Here is a 16,106-nt window from a genome sequence, read left to right on the forward strand (position 1 = left end):
CCACATCACTCAAATCATCTAACGTTTAATCAAAAAAAAATGGAAAAATTACAGTCATATCCCAGCAGATGCATGAAAAATATTACAATGTGTTCTATGACAGTGTGTGTACCAAGTGTGTGTTTGTGCATGTGTGTGTGCGTGTGTGTGCGTGTGTGTGTGTGTATGTGAGTTTTTTTCTGCATTGGGTATATTCTGTAGTCTCAGCCCTTCGTTTGGGTATAAATCTTTACTGGATTGTCTCAGATTTTGTATATCAAAAAAATCAAATGTAACGAAAAATGCAGTTTTCGCGTAAATTCCATAAATTCCTATGCGGGTCAAAATGACCGGCGAGGGACACTTTTGTGACTTTTTTTTATTGCACCCATTTAAACTCCTCGAATCCACTCAAATTTTTGTGTGTGTGTGTGTGTATTCCTGGTGCAAGTGTGACAAAAGTAAAGAAATCTTGGACCGGTACAATCAACACACGATTTAAAAAAAAAATTTTTTTAAATTTTTGGGTCAAAATGACGGGACGGATGTTAAACAAGTTCTCTATAAAACAAACAAAACAATGCAAATGAAACAAAAAAACACTTTATACAGACACTTCATATTTAATATTGGTATTTGATGATTTGTAAATTGGATTTTAACAGTATACTTTCAAAAACATATTTGCAATTGGTTGTAAAGGCTTTTTGATGGATGTTTGGCCTGAGTTCTTGTTGTACTGAAATACAGTTTTGACCAGCAGGCATCACCAGCGCAACTGGTTCAATTGATTCAAAGCTTCGGAAAGGTTCGTTTCTCCAGGGGTCTCATTTATAAATGTTGCGTAGGCACAAAAAGGGCATAGAAATATGTGTACGCAATTTTCAGCGCACATATCGGGATTTATAAAAAATAAACTTGGCGTAAATATATACGCATGTACGGACTTAGACCATGCGTATGCACTCTTTTTCGAGGAGTGAGAAAAATACAGAAGTACAGAAATCTCAATAAGAAAATGTATATTCCAATATATATATATTGGAATATGTTTCCCAGATTCCATCTCTGTAGCATTTCTCTAGCTAGCTGGTTTAGCTAGCTGCTAGCTACTGTGAACTTATGCTAATGTTATAACCTCCAGTAGTCCACATTAACACCCATTTAGCCCTTGTCATTAGACTTATAAAGTCCCTAAATGCATATTTCCCCCATTTGAAGACTGTCCCAGATTACCCAAAGCATGCTGTCCCACATTCTCAATCATATTTGATAATGTGGGACAACAAAAAAATGTTTGAAAGAAAAAAAACTAAAACATTTTCAACACTTTAATACATATTGTGTTGGAAAGAAAAAAGCTAAAACACATTTTCAACACTTTAATACGTCTTGTTACTTGAATAGATCACAAACATAATTTGACAACAGCATTGTCTTATTTATGACAGATTTATGTCCTTAACATTAATCTAGTCAGAATCCTATGTCACTGACCTTGTCATGCAATTCCCAGGGGAGCTTCTTGATTGACAAGTGCCGCCCCTTTCTGTGGAATCATCCCCATGAAGTCATGTGATTTCAGTCACGTGACATCCATGCTAAAATTATAGTCCTGTATAAGTCCTGTTGACTAAATTTTGTTAGAACAGGAACTGGAGCTTAGTGAAAGTGACGTGACATGTGGCCAAGTATGGTGACCCATACTTGGAATTAGTGCTCTGCATTTAACCCATCCAAAGTGCACACACACAGCAGTGAACACACACACACCGTGAACACACACCCGGAGCAGTGGGCAGCCATTTATGCTGCAGTGTCCGGGGAGCAGTTGGGGGTTTGGTGCCTTGCTCAAGGGCACCTCAGTCATGGTATTGAAGATGGAAGAGAGCGCTGTACATTCACTCCCCCCACCTACAATCCCTGCCGGTACGAGACTCGAACCCGCAACCTTCGGGTTACGAATCTGACTCTCTAATCATTAGGCCACGACTTCCCAAAGTGTCCCAGATTACCCGAATTCACCCTACTATGGGCTATCTACAACAGTAAAAGAACCAAAACACCAGAAGACATAGAGCAAATAAATATAACAAACAATAGGGTAAAAAATGACAAACTATTTCCATGTTTTCCACCTTTTTTATTTACGGAAATCACGCTTTCTTTCTCCCGTTCTCTCCCACAGACGCATACAGTGCAGACACGCGAACAGAAACTTGTCATCAGCGCTGCCCTGCGAATTTATCAGTAAAATAGTTTCGCAGCTGAAAGGCTACATGACATTTCTCAGCATCGAGGTTCTTGAAGCAGTTCAACTTATAGATTCGCTATTAGTAGACGCTGCTGCTGAACACTGCTGAGAGACGCACAGACGCACGTATTCACATGCACTTAATCTCTCTCTCTCTCTAATAACTGCATTACACACCAGGCCGTTAAAATTATTAGAGAAATAATGCACTCCCGAAGTCGTAATGTGGCCACGACGTCTTTCTCCATTCTCAAACAAATTAAGACATTTGATTTTGATTGACTGAATGCAAGCGCTTATTGCAATAGAAAACACTGTAATGGTTTCCACTGATTACGAAATATTTTTGTTTGCTGTTACTGTACAACCACAGCTGCAGGTGTTGATGTTGTGCGAAGGCATCTCCACAACATTATGAAAAATACCACTGTATTTGAAGGATACAACTTGAAGTAAATGGTAATTTGCATGTTTCCTTTTTTAAATAGGGCGGGTCAAACGATTCTGTTTACACTGCAATAAATATAGGCTAAAAATATCTAAAAGATGTTCACCTTATCAGCAAAACTGCATATATTAAATTTGATTTGAATTGTTTAAAAAATTGTTTGAAAAAACACCCCACACCCACCCTGAACACCTCTCCACACAACCATTCACACCTCCAGCAACCCCCCTCTCCCCCACACCTGCAATTGAGATCAGCGAAGACGAGGTGCGCCAGGTCTTCCGGAAGCAGAAAAGGAAAAAAGCACCAGGCCCAGATTGTGTTACACCAGCCTGTCTGAAATCCTGTGCTGACCAGCTGGCCCCCATCTTCACACAGATCTTCAACAGATCACTGGAGCTGTGCGAAGTCCCTTCATGCTTCAAACGCTCCACCATCATCCCCATCCCAAAGAAATCAAAAATTACGTAAACATACCTGGCAATAAAGCTCATTCTGATTCTGATTAAAACAATTGAAATACTGGAAAATAAGTGGAAAATAAGTGGAAAATAATGAGATCAGCTCTATTCTAAAATAGTTATCTGAGAACTATTTTAAACAGTTTTGTTTTGATGGATTTTGATGTAGGCTATTTATGCTAAAACATAACAAGGATACTGTATGATTTTTAGCAATAAAAATTGTGTATGGCATAAATGGCATTTATAGTCCGCATCTCATATGTGACCCTGGAGCACAAAAGCAGTCTTAAGTCGCTGGGGTATATTTGTAGCAATAGCCAACAATACATTGTATGGGTCAAAATTATAGATTTTTCTTTAATGCCAAAAATCATTAGGATATTAAGTAAAGATCATGTTCCATAAAGATATTTTGTAAATTTCCTACTGTAAATATATTAAAACTTGTCATTTGGACAACTTTAAAGGTGATTTTCTCAATATTTAGATTTTTTTGCACCCTCAGATTCCAGATTTGCAAATAGTTGTATCTCAACCAAATATTGTCCTATCCTAACAAACCATACATCAATGGAAAGCTTATTTATTCAGCTTTCAGATGATGTATACATCTCAATTTCGAAAAACTGACCTTTATGACTGGTTTTGTGCTCCAGGGTCACATATTTCCTTAATGTCTTGGTGTCACATATGAATATGCTTAGAAATGATATGCAGATGAGGTTATGCATAGTAAAACTAGGCGTTGTAAGCTCCATATATTGTGACTTCGGGGAGGAGTTGGGGCGGAGATGCACGTACGCACAATCTTCCCCTGACTAGGATTTATAAAGGGATTTTTGCGCAGGTTGTATGCATGGTTTTATAAATCTGAAAACTTTTGTGTGCACACAAAATCTAGCTTTTGTGCAGATGAACACTTTTAGGATGAAATCTACGGAGAGTTTTATAAGTGAGACCCTTGATCTCTGTACAGCAAAGAGGAAAAGAGTTCAAACGAGCCCTTTCCAAACTCAAATCTCCCTCACAGCCATCAAACTAAACGCAAATCAGGCATCTCTTTCAGAAACCTACACGGCTTCTGATTGATCTGTCATTCAGTGATTTCTTTAAGCCTCTCGCGATCATCTGCCCTAATAGCAGCAACATTAAAACGTTCTTAATTATCGGAAACATGCTCTATTTTCTTGAGGGCAGAGTTAATATCAAATTAAAAGACTAAAATCATTGTTTAAAAATGTATTATATAACATTTGCAGTATTTAAGATGTCTTGTTTTAAAGCATGTCCTTTTTGTCTAAACGTGATTCCTTGAAGTTTGTGTTTTTTAGTCCTTATATTATGGAAACTACCGCAGTGATTATACACTTGCATGAATATGTGTGCTGAACTGACTATGACTTCTAATAATGTTTGTCTGATGTTTCCACAGATCCTTCTTGGTGATGTTTTCTGCAGTGATTGAGTCTGGCTCTAATGCCAAATTGTGTGCAAGTCTTTTAAAACCCAATGAGAGTCTTGCATTGACCATCTTTCTGGTTGATGACAAAAACCAGGACGACACAGCTCGTGCAGCAGAGATCTTCAACGGAGTTTCACCGCTGTTTTAGTTTCCAGGTCTGACACTGTGTGGCACATGCAGTGTTCTCATTTTTTTTTTTTTTTTTTTTTCTTGTTTTAAACATATTTGAGGAACATAAAGTCTGACCGGGAAGCTAATGAATCCTAAGAATACTTTGTCCGGTAATTTATCCTCATCGAAGTGAATCATTACTGAAAGGCTATCAACCTTTTCATTATTTCTGCTGTATTTCAGTCTTTTAACCTCAATCACTGCCGCCCCAGTTAGACTTTTCTTGATCTTTTCTACTGTCACTTCAGTTGGGATACCAGTTATTACTCCTTTGACCCATTTCTTTTCTTCCGGTATCGAGCAGATCACTTTTTGTGCACAAATCGACTTTATTTTCAATGCCACTTTTTGTTGCCTACTATCCTTACAATATAGGATTAGTCTTCCATCTCTCAACTTCTTGACACTTTCTATCGATCCTATCGTTTCCTTAATTACTTTAAACAGCTTCAGCGGATTTATTATCTTAAAAGACTCATCCACAAACTTCTTCATTACCTTGAATTCCTCTTTCTTTCCTCTTATCGGATGATTTTCATTTTCACTGTCAGTTTCAGATGTATTACTCCAGATTTTCTTTCTTTTCCGATTTTCTACTAAACTCCACTCATTATTCCCGTTCCCTCCTTCTTCATCCATGCCAAACATTTCATTCTCCATTTCCAGATCCCTTCCGGGCTCTACGTCACTACCTACCATTCACACTCCAGTCACAGATCAGCTGTTGCCAAAACCAACACAGCAGGACTTCTCTGCTCCACCCGGCCGCGTCGATTCCACTCATCAGCTCATTAGGCTGCAAGACCTGAATTGGGTTTGTCAGATATAGAGAGACATACAAAATGTGCAGTGCTGGCGGTACTTCATGGAGAGGTTTGAGAACCACTGGCCTATACTATAAGTGATTAAAAGTGCTCTGTTGTGTCTGTTCTTATGTTCATACTCTTGTCTATGGCAACCACTTTCTGTGAATGCACACCAACACAAGTAGGCCTACATGTTCTGAGCTGATTCCTTATGCTTTTTTTTTTTTTTTAAAGTAAACCTCTATATATTTCCACAGGTTCTTCTTGGTGACAATTCCTGCAGTGATTGAGTCCGGCTCTGATTCAAAATTGTGTGCAATTCTTCTGAAACCCAATGAGAGTATCACAATGACCATTTCTCTGCTTGATCACAAAAACATGACCACTCCACTTGTGCAGCAGAGATCTGCTTCTGCAGCGTTTCACCGCTGCTTTAGTTTCCAGGTCTGCACCTTATCATGCTACACTTGGGCCTTTTGTCTAGTTTGATGTACATTAATGTTTATCTGCAGGCTCCTCGAGTTGATGTGGAGTCTGTGTGGAAACTGAAGGTGGTAGTTAAAGGGAGGCTCTTCAAAATGACTGAAGAGAGGAAAGTCATGTTCAGACGTTACCTGCCTTTGACCTTCATCCAAACAGACAAACCCATCTATAATCAAGGACAAATGGGTGAGCTACAAATGACTGGTGTATGAATATTAGAAGTGATCAGAACTTGTAGTGTAATGGAATGAACACATTCAAATGCATTATGTAATGGATGTGTGTTATGTTTCCCTTCTGCAGTGAAGTTCAGGGTTGTGACCATGGATGCTAAGTTTGTTCCTCTTGATCAAATGGTAAAGCCTGATCTGCTATTGGTGTCTTTTTTTTATTTTTTTTATTTTTTTTTATTTTATTTTTTTTATTTTTTTTTTAAATGCCTAATTACTGTTTGTCTTTACAGTACAGTCTAGTGGTGGTGGAGGTGAGAACTTGTTCTGGACCAAATCTTTGGATAGATGCAATACTGGTTTACTTTTATTTTTATTTTTTTTATATATATATATATACACGTACGTTAGGCTTGCAGTTTCTTTCTTATTCCAAGCTTATTCCTTCCAAATAGGACAATCATAATAACCGGATTGGTCAGTGGACAAACGTTTCCTCAACTGGGTGGATATTGCAGCTTTCTCACCAGTTAAACCCTGAGGCTCAGGTCGGGATGTACACACTGAGGGCTTTTATTGGTGACCGAATGGTCTCGCAAGTTTTTGAGGTGAAACAATATGGTAAGTCCACATGTATGACGTGCAGCAGGTAGTTTTGATGACTGACTGAGGTCCTAATTTAAAGCCTTTTGTTTGTGGTTTAGTTTTGCCCAAGTTTGATGTCACCTTGACTGCACCAACGATGTATAGTGTGGGAGATGTGGGACTGAAAGTTGAGGCTTGTGCCAAGTAAGAATAAGCTCTTATATTCTTGACTTGTTGTCTTTTGGTTGGTGTTCTTGATCTTGTTCCTTAACATTTTCCCAGTTACACATATGGGCAACCTGTACCTGGTCAAGCGTTGGTGGAAGTGTGTCGTGAGCCGTTCCCGTACGCTGTGGTACCTGGCCTGTCTCGTGTGTGTCTCATCAAAACTGCTATGGTATGAGACTGCTGTACAGAGCAGAGGTTTTTTTTTTTTTTTTTTTTTTTGCCTTTCATGTCTACATTTAAATCTGACCTCCTTTGTTCTGCTACCAGATGAACAACACTGGCTGTGTGTCCCTTACCATCAGTATGTCAATGTTTTTCAACACCAAATTTGAAAATGACCTCCAAGATTCATTTCACGTTTGAAGTTGGCAAGGTCATGTTTTTGGACCTCCCCGGTTTCTTTGCCTATGGATCAATGGTTAATGGAAAGGTGAGTAAAGCTTCATCCTTATTAGACAATCCTCATTGGTTCCCTTTCCTAACCTTTCTTTACCAACAGATCTCCACATCTTATTTCAATGGGACTCCAATCGCAAGCAAAGCGGTCTATCTCCTGGATGGTAGCCAATGGCCCAACAAACTGCTGTTGAATCTGACTACAAACATGAATGGACTGGCTGCCTTCTCCCTCAACACTGCTGATCTCCCTAAAGCTGATCTGAATCTGGTGGTACGGTTTGCCTTAATCCTATTATTTTTAAATGACGACTTCTCTTGCAAGAAACCAATTTGATTAATTTGTTCCTCAGGCAAGTGCAACTTCACAGGTTGTTTATGGTTATAAATCACCCTACTTCAGTACGGACACGAGGACTGTGCCGCTTTTCCAAACTTCTACTCCCAGTAACCCAACCTTTAGTGAACTGACTATAGGGGAGTTTAAGCAGCCACTGAAGTGTGGTGCCAAGTATCCAGTGACAATCAAGTATTCTGTTGTTGGAGAAACTGGTGACTACAGTGCTGACATAATCTATATGGTGAGTGGATGCTGGTTTTGATGAAAGCAGTAGTGTTTTTTTTTTTTTTTTAAAAAGCACTTTTTAAATACCAGTTTGTCTTTCTGTTTTCTGTCAGGTGTTGTCCAGAGGAGTGATTGTTCTGCATGGATTTCAGAAGGTCCAAGTGAGGGCTTTGAATACCCTTACAAGTGGCACAGTGTCATTTGAGCTGTCAGTCAATCTTGATATGGCTCCAGCAGTGCAGATTCTGGCCTTCTGTGTTCTGCCCAGTGAGACTGTTGTTGCTGCTAGTGCAGCTTTTGACACTGAAATGTGTTTCCAAAACCAGGTATGTGGACATATAGTGTGTCTTTACTTCATGTGGGGTGTGGCAACACGTCCTTCAGCTTGAGCTTGTTGTTCCAGGTGTCTCTGCAGTTTTCTCCACCTACAGCTGTTCCTAGTGAGGGCAATGTTTTGACTGTCTCTGCTCAAGCAGGATCCCTGTGTGGCCTCAGCGCTGTTGATCAGAGTGTCCGTATCATGGCGCCAGGAAGACGTCTGAGTGCTGAAGTGGTATCCTTGTGCAGTTCATTAAACTCTTGTTAGACTTGATTTGATGTAGTTTAACCTTGGAGTGAGTTATGCCGATGGCTCAATTGGGTTAACCAAAGCTATTGTGGCATACCAAACATTAGTGCATTGCATTCAACAATGCAACATGTCAAACTATTGTTTCACAATCCCAGGTGTTTGACTTTCTTCCGATGCGATTGCTGGTTGAAGTTATCTGGATTTGCATCCATTGTTGACATGCCTATTAGTAAAATCATTTTAGTTTTCTCAGTATTTAACTGTGTATTTGACTGACGTTTCACCAATGTCATATGATTGGATAAAAGATACAAATGCCACCAAGCAGAATGAAATGCAAAGACCTGTCCACTTGAGTTTAGTTGTCTTAAAGGGTTAGTTCACCCAAAAATGAAAATTGTAATTAATTACTCACCCTCATGTTCCATACCTGTAAGACCTCCGTTCATCTTTGGAACCCAAATTAAGATTTGATGCATTCTGACAGCTCTCTGACCCTCCCATAGACCAAGGGTACTACCACAATCAATGTCCAGAAACGTAGGAAGGAGATCTGTGAAATAAACCATGTAACATCAGGGGTTCAACCGTAATACGAAACTACAAGTATACTTTGTGTGACAAAAAAGCTTCAACAATTCACCCTAGTGCCATTTTGGCGAACATCCACTGAACGCAAACAGCTGTTTTTTTTTTTTTCTTTTTTTTTTAAACCCAAAAGTTGGGTCAGTCCATATTTGGCAGCTCAGCAGTTTTTGGTGTAAGTTTCTGGATGTTGATCGTGGTAGTACCCTTGCTGTCCATGGGAGGGTCGGAGAGCTGTCAGATTCCATCAAAAATCTTAAATTGTGTTCCGAAGATGAATGCAGGCCTTACGGGCTTAGGACTTCCATTTAAAACTAGACAAACTCAGTGGTTTGCTTCAAGATGCCAGTCTATGGCGTTCTCTTAAACCATTTTAATGAGGTGTTTTTGACCATTCACCTCCCCATGTTTTTAGGTGTTCAACTTGCTCCCAGTGCGATCACTATCAGATTATCCGTATCCTGTTGAGGATGAACAGGAGTGCCTGAATGTTCGACCCCGTCGAGCTGTTCCTGCAGGCCAAGCTTACGAAGTTTTCAAGGTTGGAAGTTTTGCAATCACTTGCTGGCTGGATACTCTTTATTTTTTTGAAATGCATCTTTTGCTTTGCTTTGACAGAGTGTGGGGATGAAGGTTGCAACAAATCTGCCTGTCCAAGAACCTCACTGCCTGATGTACAGAGGCCTGAATTACTATCGCAACTTCCATCGCAGTAGGTCTTTTTAGGTTCTTGACGTGAATCTTTTGACTTTTAAAGGTTTGTCAAAGGCTTGCTGGGTAATGGTCCGTATAGGTTTGTTACTGAAAGTGAAATACACTGGCACAATGCCTAAGTGGTGTTCTTGTTCCAGACGTAGTACATCCAAACGCAAGGGGTGTTAAAACTGCTTATTTTAAGCTTTCAACTCTGTGAAATGAACACTTAATTCTGGCAACTTCAAACTTTGTGTTTCCTGCAGGAAGGTGACCATTTACCATGAATACATAATGCAATAAATTCCCCCCAGGTTTTTTTTGGGGGGGGGGGGGGGGGGGGTGGACAACAACAATTTAAAGCAGTATTACACATTGTTTTTATGCTTAAACCCTTTTTCGTATTTGACCCATGTAAATTTTTTTTTTTAATTTGAGTGTTGATTATTGTATTTAAAAATAAACAGCAGTTTAATTTAATAATTTAATAGTTTGGGCTCTGTTGTTAATTGTAACCTTTAATATTATAGTAATGTGCAAGTAATAAGGCTCCCTATAGTTTACAGAATCAACTGAAATAGATTTGTTCTATCATAATCTTAATTAGTTTCTCACTGTAGGATAGCCTGGTGCACCGACATGATTTGTCTAAAACTTCTAATGAATGGCCAAACTTCAACTGGTGGTTGCACTCCTGGTGTTTTATTTTTTATTTATTTTTTTTTCCTCCTTTCAGTGCATTTTCGTGGTCCTGAAGCCTTTGCAATGGCTGCTGCACCTGTAGGAGAGGGCGCTGGAGGTGAGGGCACTGGAGGTGATAGCAGCTCCTCTTTTGATGTGACTGTTAGGACTTACTTTCCTGAAACCTGGATCTGGCAGCTTGCTCAAGTGGGGTTAGTGAAGAATCTCTTGTTTCAGCAAATTGACTCCTCTAAGGCCCGGTCCACACAGACACCGGTATTTTCAAAGCGGCAGACTTTTATAATTTGTCCACACAAATGCAGTATCCAGTCACTGAAACCTTTGAAAACTACTGCCGAGGTGAAGATTTTTCAAACTCCGGTTGCAGTGTTGTGTACCCAGTGAAACTGTATTTTTGGCTTGTGACTGTGGAGTGCACTTCTCAAAGACATCTTAAAGCTCTTAAAACGATTTTATAAATGTACATGTGGACTACGCCTAAAGCAGGTGCCCAACTCGGTTCCTAGATGGCCGCAGCCCTGAAGAGTGTTTCCAGCACATGTCCTGTAGTTTTTCAAATAAGCCTGATTAGGTGTGTTTTGAGTTGAATGAGCTCTGCTGGGCTGTGGTCATCCAGGAACTGAGTTTGATATCACTGATCTAAAGCCACTTGGCTTCAATTTGTTTGCCTCTCCTGGCCCCCTCGTTTATATCTTCCGGTGTCCTTTTCAGAAACACTGGATCCACACGAGTTCCCCTCAAGGTTCCTGACACCATCACCACATGGGAGACTGAGGCGTTCTGCCTGTCCTCCAAAGGTTTCGGCTTGGCTCCTCCAGTTCAGCTGACTGTCTTCCAGCCCTTCTTCCTGGAGCTCTCCCTGCCTTACTCCATCATCCGTGGAGAGTCTTTTGAGCTGAAGGCCACAGTCTTCAACTATCTGTCCAAGTGCATCATGGTCTGGATTCATATTTATGTAATGGGTATTGGGGGGGGTATGTGACTTGTAGTTCTGTTCGAGATGTGCAAGCTGTTATTAGTTGCTTTGTGAGTGTTCAGACCAAGATGTAGCCTGTTGTAACACTGTTAGAATTAGCCACATAAAATACAGGGCCACATTCCATGAGTATTGGTTTATCAAAATTAAGCAGTCTCATGTGCAAGAATGCTTTCAGTAAGTGTCTTAATTTCGGTCACTGCTATGAACTGACCACCACACTAAATATGGAAAAACTACAGTAGACCGCTGTCCCCGACAGGCCTAAACCAGCCAAGTTACTAGTGCAAAAACCATCCTAGAAAATGAAGCATGTCAATATCACACCCCTAAATGGATCCGTAGAGAATCCTCTTTACTCCATGTGCACTAATCATGCAATTCATTGGCAGGTTAAAGTGACTCCAGCTTCTTCCTTGGACTTCAGTCTTAGACCTTTTAATGAGCCGTATTCATCCTGTCTCTGTGCCAATGGGAGAAAGACCTTTAATTGGATTCTCTCCGCTTCTGTTATCGGTCTGTTGCACTGTTTGTCTTTGTAAATTGAGGTGTACGGGAGTTGTTGCTCACTTCCTCTGTACTGTAGGATCTGTAAATGTGACTGTCAGTGCTCAGGCTGAACAATCCCAGGTTCGATGTGGCACTGAAGTTGTGACCGTGCCAACAAGAGGACGCATTGACGTAGTTACTCGAAGTCTACTGGTTCTGGTAAGCGTTAACCAGGTTTCTGGAGTTTGATCATGGAGCTCATGTTGCTTTACTGATGTGTGGTTTTTCTTAGACCTTTCAATGAGCCCTATTCATCCTGTCTCTGTGCCAATGGGAGAAAGACCTTTAAATGGACTCTCTCAGCTTCTGTTCTCGGTCTGTTTTGCTCTGTCTGTTTCTAAATTGAGGAGTATGAGCTGTTGCTCTCTTCCTGTCTGTACTATAGGATCTGTAAATGTGACTGTCAGTGCTCAGGCTGAACAATCCCAGGTTCGATGTGGCACTGAAGTTGTGACTGTGCCAACAAGAGGACGCATTGACGTAGTTACTCGAAGTCTACTGGTTCTGGTAAGCGTTAACCAGGTTTCTGGAGTTTGATCATGGAGCTCATGTTGCTTTACTGATGTGTGGTTCCGCTTCTGTTCTCGGTCTGTTGCACTGTTTGTCTTTGTAAATTGAGGTGTACGGGAGTTGTTGCTCACTTCCTCTGTACTATAGGATCTGTAAATGTGACTGTCAGTGCTCAGGCTGAACAATCCCAGGTTCGATGTGGCACTGAAGTTGTGACCGTGCCAACAAGAGGACGCATTGACGTAGTTACCCGAAGTCTACTTATTCTGGTAGGTGTTAACCAGCTTTCTGGAGTTTGATCATGGAGCTTATGCTGCTTTACTGATGTGGTGCAATTTATTGCTTTTTATAGCCTGAAGGAGTTGAAAGGGTCTTCACCCAGAGTTGGTTATTGTGTCCAAAGGGTTTGTTTGCACTCAGAGGGAGAATGCATTTAGAAAGTCACTATCAGTGAACTAACCTAGCACTCTGCTGATCTGTTCTGTTTGGTCCACAGGAAGTGTCCTTTCAGAAGATGTATCTCTGACGTTTCCAACAAATGTGATCCAGGGATCAGCCAAGTGCTCAGTTTCAGTCCTTGGTAAAGCTTTTCATTAAGGAGAAATGGATGCTGAGACTTTCGGCAAAATGACTGTTTCTGATGGCTTTTTGGTTTGACCTTGCTTCCTCTCTTAGGGGACATAATGGGTCGTGCGCTAAAGAATCTAGATAACTTATTACAGATGCCATCTGGCTGTGGAGAACAAAATATGATCGTTCTTGCTCCCAATATTTACATCCTGCAGTACCTGGAAGTCACTGGGCAGCTCACCCCAACCATCCGACAGACTGCCATTGGTTACCTTCAGAGCGGTACAGATTGCCGAATCCTACAAGTAAAGTGCATCATGTGGTGTAATGTGATTCCTGATGTGTGTGTTTTTTTTTTTTTTTTTTTTTCTGAACTACAGGCACAGTGATGGTTCATACAGCACGTTTGGTTACGATGCATCCAATACATGGTGTGTTTTCATGCTGTTCTTGTAGTGTGAGTCATTGAATTGGGTTGTAATGAGACTTTTCATGGCCAGGTTGACCACCTTCGTCATGAGGTCTTTTGGCCTGGCAAGGCGTTTCATCTTCATTGATCCCAGTGTCCTCCAGAGCGCAAAGGATTGGCTGATCAGCAAGCAGGGTTCAGATGGGTGTTTTATGCAGCAGGGAACTCTGTACCACAATGCCATGAAGGTGTGCATCAGGTTTCTTTAAATGTGCTATAACGGGTCTGAGACTGACCTTAATCATTATGCTGCTTTGTTTTAGGGTGGTGTTGGTGATAACGTGACCATGACTGGCTACGTTGTTGCGTCGCTGCTTGAACTAGGTGTCCTTGTCACGGTAAAAACATGCCCACCAGTAGTTAGACAAGCTCCTTGATTACCTTCTGGTGCTGTAGTCTGACGTTTGCTTTGCTTTCAGGATCCCATCATCACCAATGCTCTGTCTTGCTTGAGGCCTGTTGTTGGGAACCTGGGAAACACTTACACCATGGCTCTGCTTGCCTACACCTTCAGTCTGGCTGGAGAGACCAGCACTCGAGCACAGCTTTTAAATGCCTTGGACAATGTTGCCATTTCTGAAGGTGAGATTCACTAGTCTCTTGTTTGAGGTGTTCAGGTTCTTTGGCATCAACTTTCTGTCCTCGGTCTCGTCTTAAGGCACTAAGCTCCACTGGTCTCAGACTACATCTGGTGACACTCTGGCGGTGGAGATCAGCTCCTATGTGCTGCTGGCGGTTCTCTCTGTACAGCCTCTCACGACTGCTAATCTAGGCTATGCTAACCGCATTGTCAACTGGCTTGTGACCCAGCAGAATCCTTATGGAGGCTTTTCTTCCACCCAGGTGACTGACCACCAAACATGAGTGCAAACATCATACCTGAGTGGAGGTTTTAATCTGGTGCTTATTTTTAGGACACTGTGGTGGCTCTTCATGCTTTGTCTCTGCTCGCTGCTGAAGTGTTCAGCCTGGAGGGCTCCAGCACTGTTACCGTACAGTCATTGTCTGTGGCAGGAGAGGTTTACAACTTTGATGTGAATCGAGACAACAGGCTGCTGTATCAGGAGAAGCCGCTGAAAAACGTTCCTGGCAGATATAGTGTTCGAGGGAAGGGCTCCACCTGTGTGTCTGTGCAGGTCTGAACCTTCACCTGCTTAACTTCTACCTCTATGCTCGTCCTAGTTCCTTGTCATGTTTGGTTTTGTACTCCCAGGTTGCATGTTTCTACAACATCCCGACACCCATTAAAGCTTACAGAACACTTGGCGTTGAAGTGAAGGTGGCAAGAGACTGCAAAGTGCGTGGAGCGGATCTCATGTTGAACATCACTGTGAAGTAAGAACCGCTTCGACTTTGACCTGTTTGACCCTTAAAGCATATTTACACAGCTGAGCTAAGGCTGCTCTGTGCCTGCTCAATTCTGTGACTATTCCACATGAAAGCCAGTCCAAATCATATAGTTCTGACCCACCTCAGCCCCTAATATCAAAGTGCACAGTTGGAACTTCTGCGTAAATGCCATTATGCCACCTCTGAGCAGCATTAAGGTGTTTTTTTTTTTTTTTTTTTTTTTTTTTTTTTTTTTTTAAAAAAAAAAAAAAAAAAAAAACTCTAGCTTTCTATTCTACTTGTTTTTCTTTTTACACTCCATTTAGGTACAATGGTGCAAAACCAACTACAAACATGGTTATCGTGAACATTAAACTCCTGTCGGGTTTCACAGCAGATACCTCACTGGTTCGTATGTTTTATGATGAATTGTATGTAGAGTCCTAAGATGCTTGAAGCTGCTTCACATGTTAATGGACACTTCCCCTCAGCTTGGATCTCCACTGGATACATTTGCTCCATTAGTGCAGCGGGTTGATACTGGAGATGACCATGTGCTTGTGTATCTGAAAGAGGTGAGATGTGCACTGGGTATGTTCTCTATTTGCCTCGATGTGTGCTGCATATGTACTTCTCTTCTTCCCTTCCGTCTCGCAGGTTCCCAAGGGTGTCCCCATGGCCTACAGGCTACAACTGAAACCGGTTCTTGCAGTGCAGAATGTCAAGCCAGCCGTCGTTGAGGTTTATGACTACTATCAGCCAAGTATGTTCAGTGACTCGTGCTTTTGGCTGAATTCCCTGGTGCTCATGCGTGTCAAGCTGACTTCCTGTTCCTTTCACTTTCAGGTGATGTGTTTGAGACCACATACATGCCTCCCTGTCCATGATTGTGCTTCATTTCTGGCTACAGGTTGCATGAATGAAATAAAACTCCTCTTAAATTAGTCATTGCTTGGCTCTTTTGTTGCACATCTGACATGCGTTTGAAGCTGGACATCTCAAACTTGCACGGTTCATGGGATGATTTTAATGAAATACTGAAGCAAAATACTATATTGATGCTAAAATGGCACTGCAGCTGTGATTGGTTCGTTCAGTCTAAGAATCCACCTGCCAGCCCAGAAGAGCAGAATCCAGCGGC

At 41.3% G+C, this 16,106-nt stretch overlaps 1 pseudogene; it reads left to right on the forward strand.

Moving 5' to 3' along the window:
* Nucleotides 1–5,640: 5,640 nt before the first annotated feature.
* Nucleotides 5,641–15,906, forward strand: LOC107676169 (alpha-2-macroglobulin-like; annotated as a pseudogene).
* Nucleotides 15,907–16,106: the final 200 nt, after the last annotated feature.

Source organism: Sinocyclocheilus anshuiensis, unplaced genomic scaffold (genome assembly GCF_001515605.1).
Source record: "Sinocyclocheilus anshuiensis isolate Anshui unplaced genomic scaffold, SAMN03320099.WGS_v1.1 scaffold3927, whole genome shotgun sequence".
Classification (NCBI taxonomy): Eukaryota; Metazoa; Chordata; class Actinopteri; order Cypriniformes; family Cyprinidae; genus Sinocyclocheilus; species Sinocyclocheilus anshuiensis.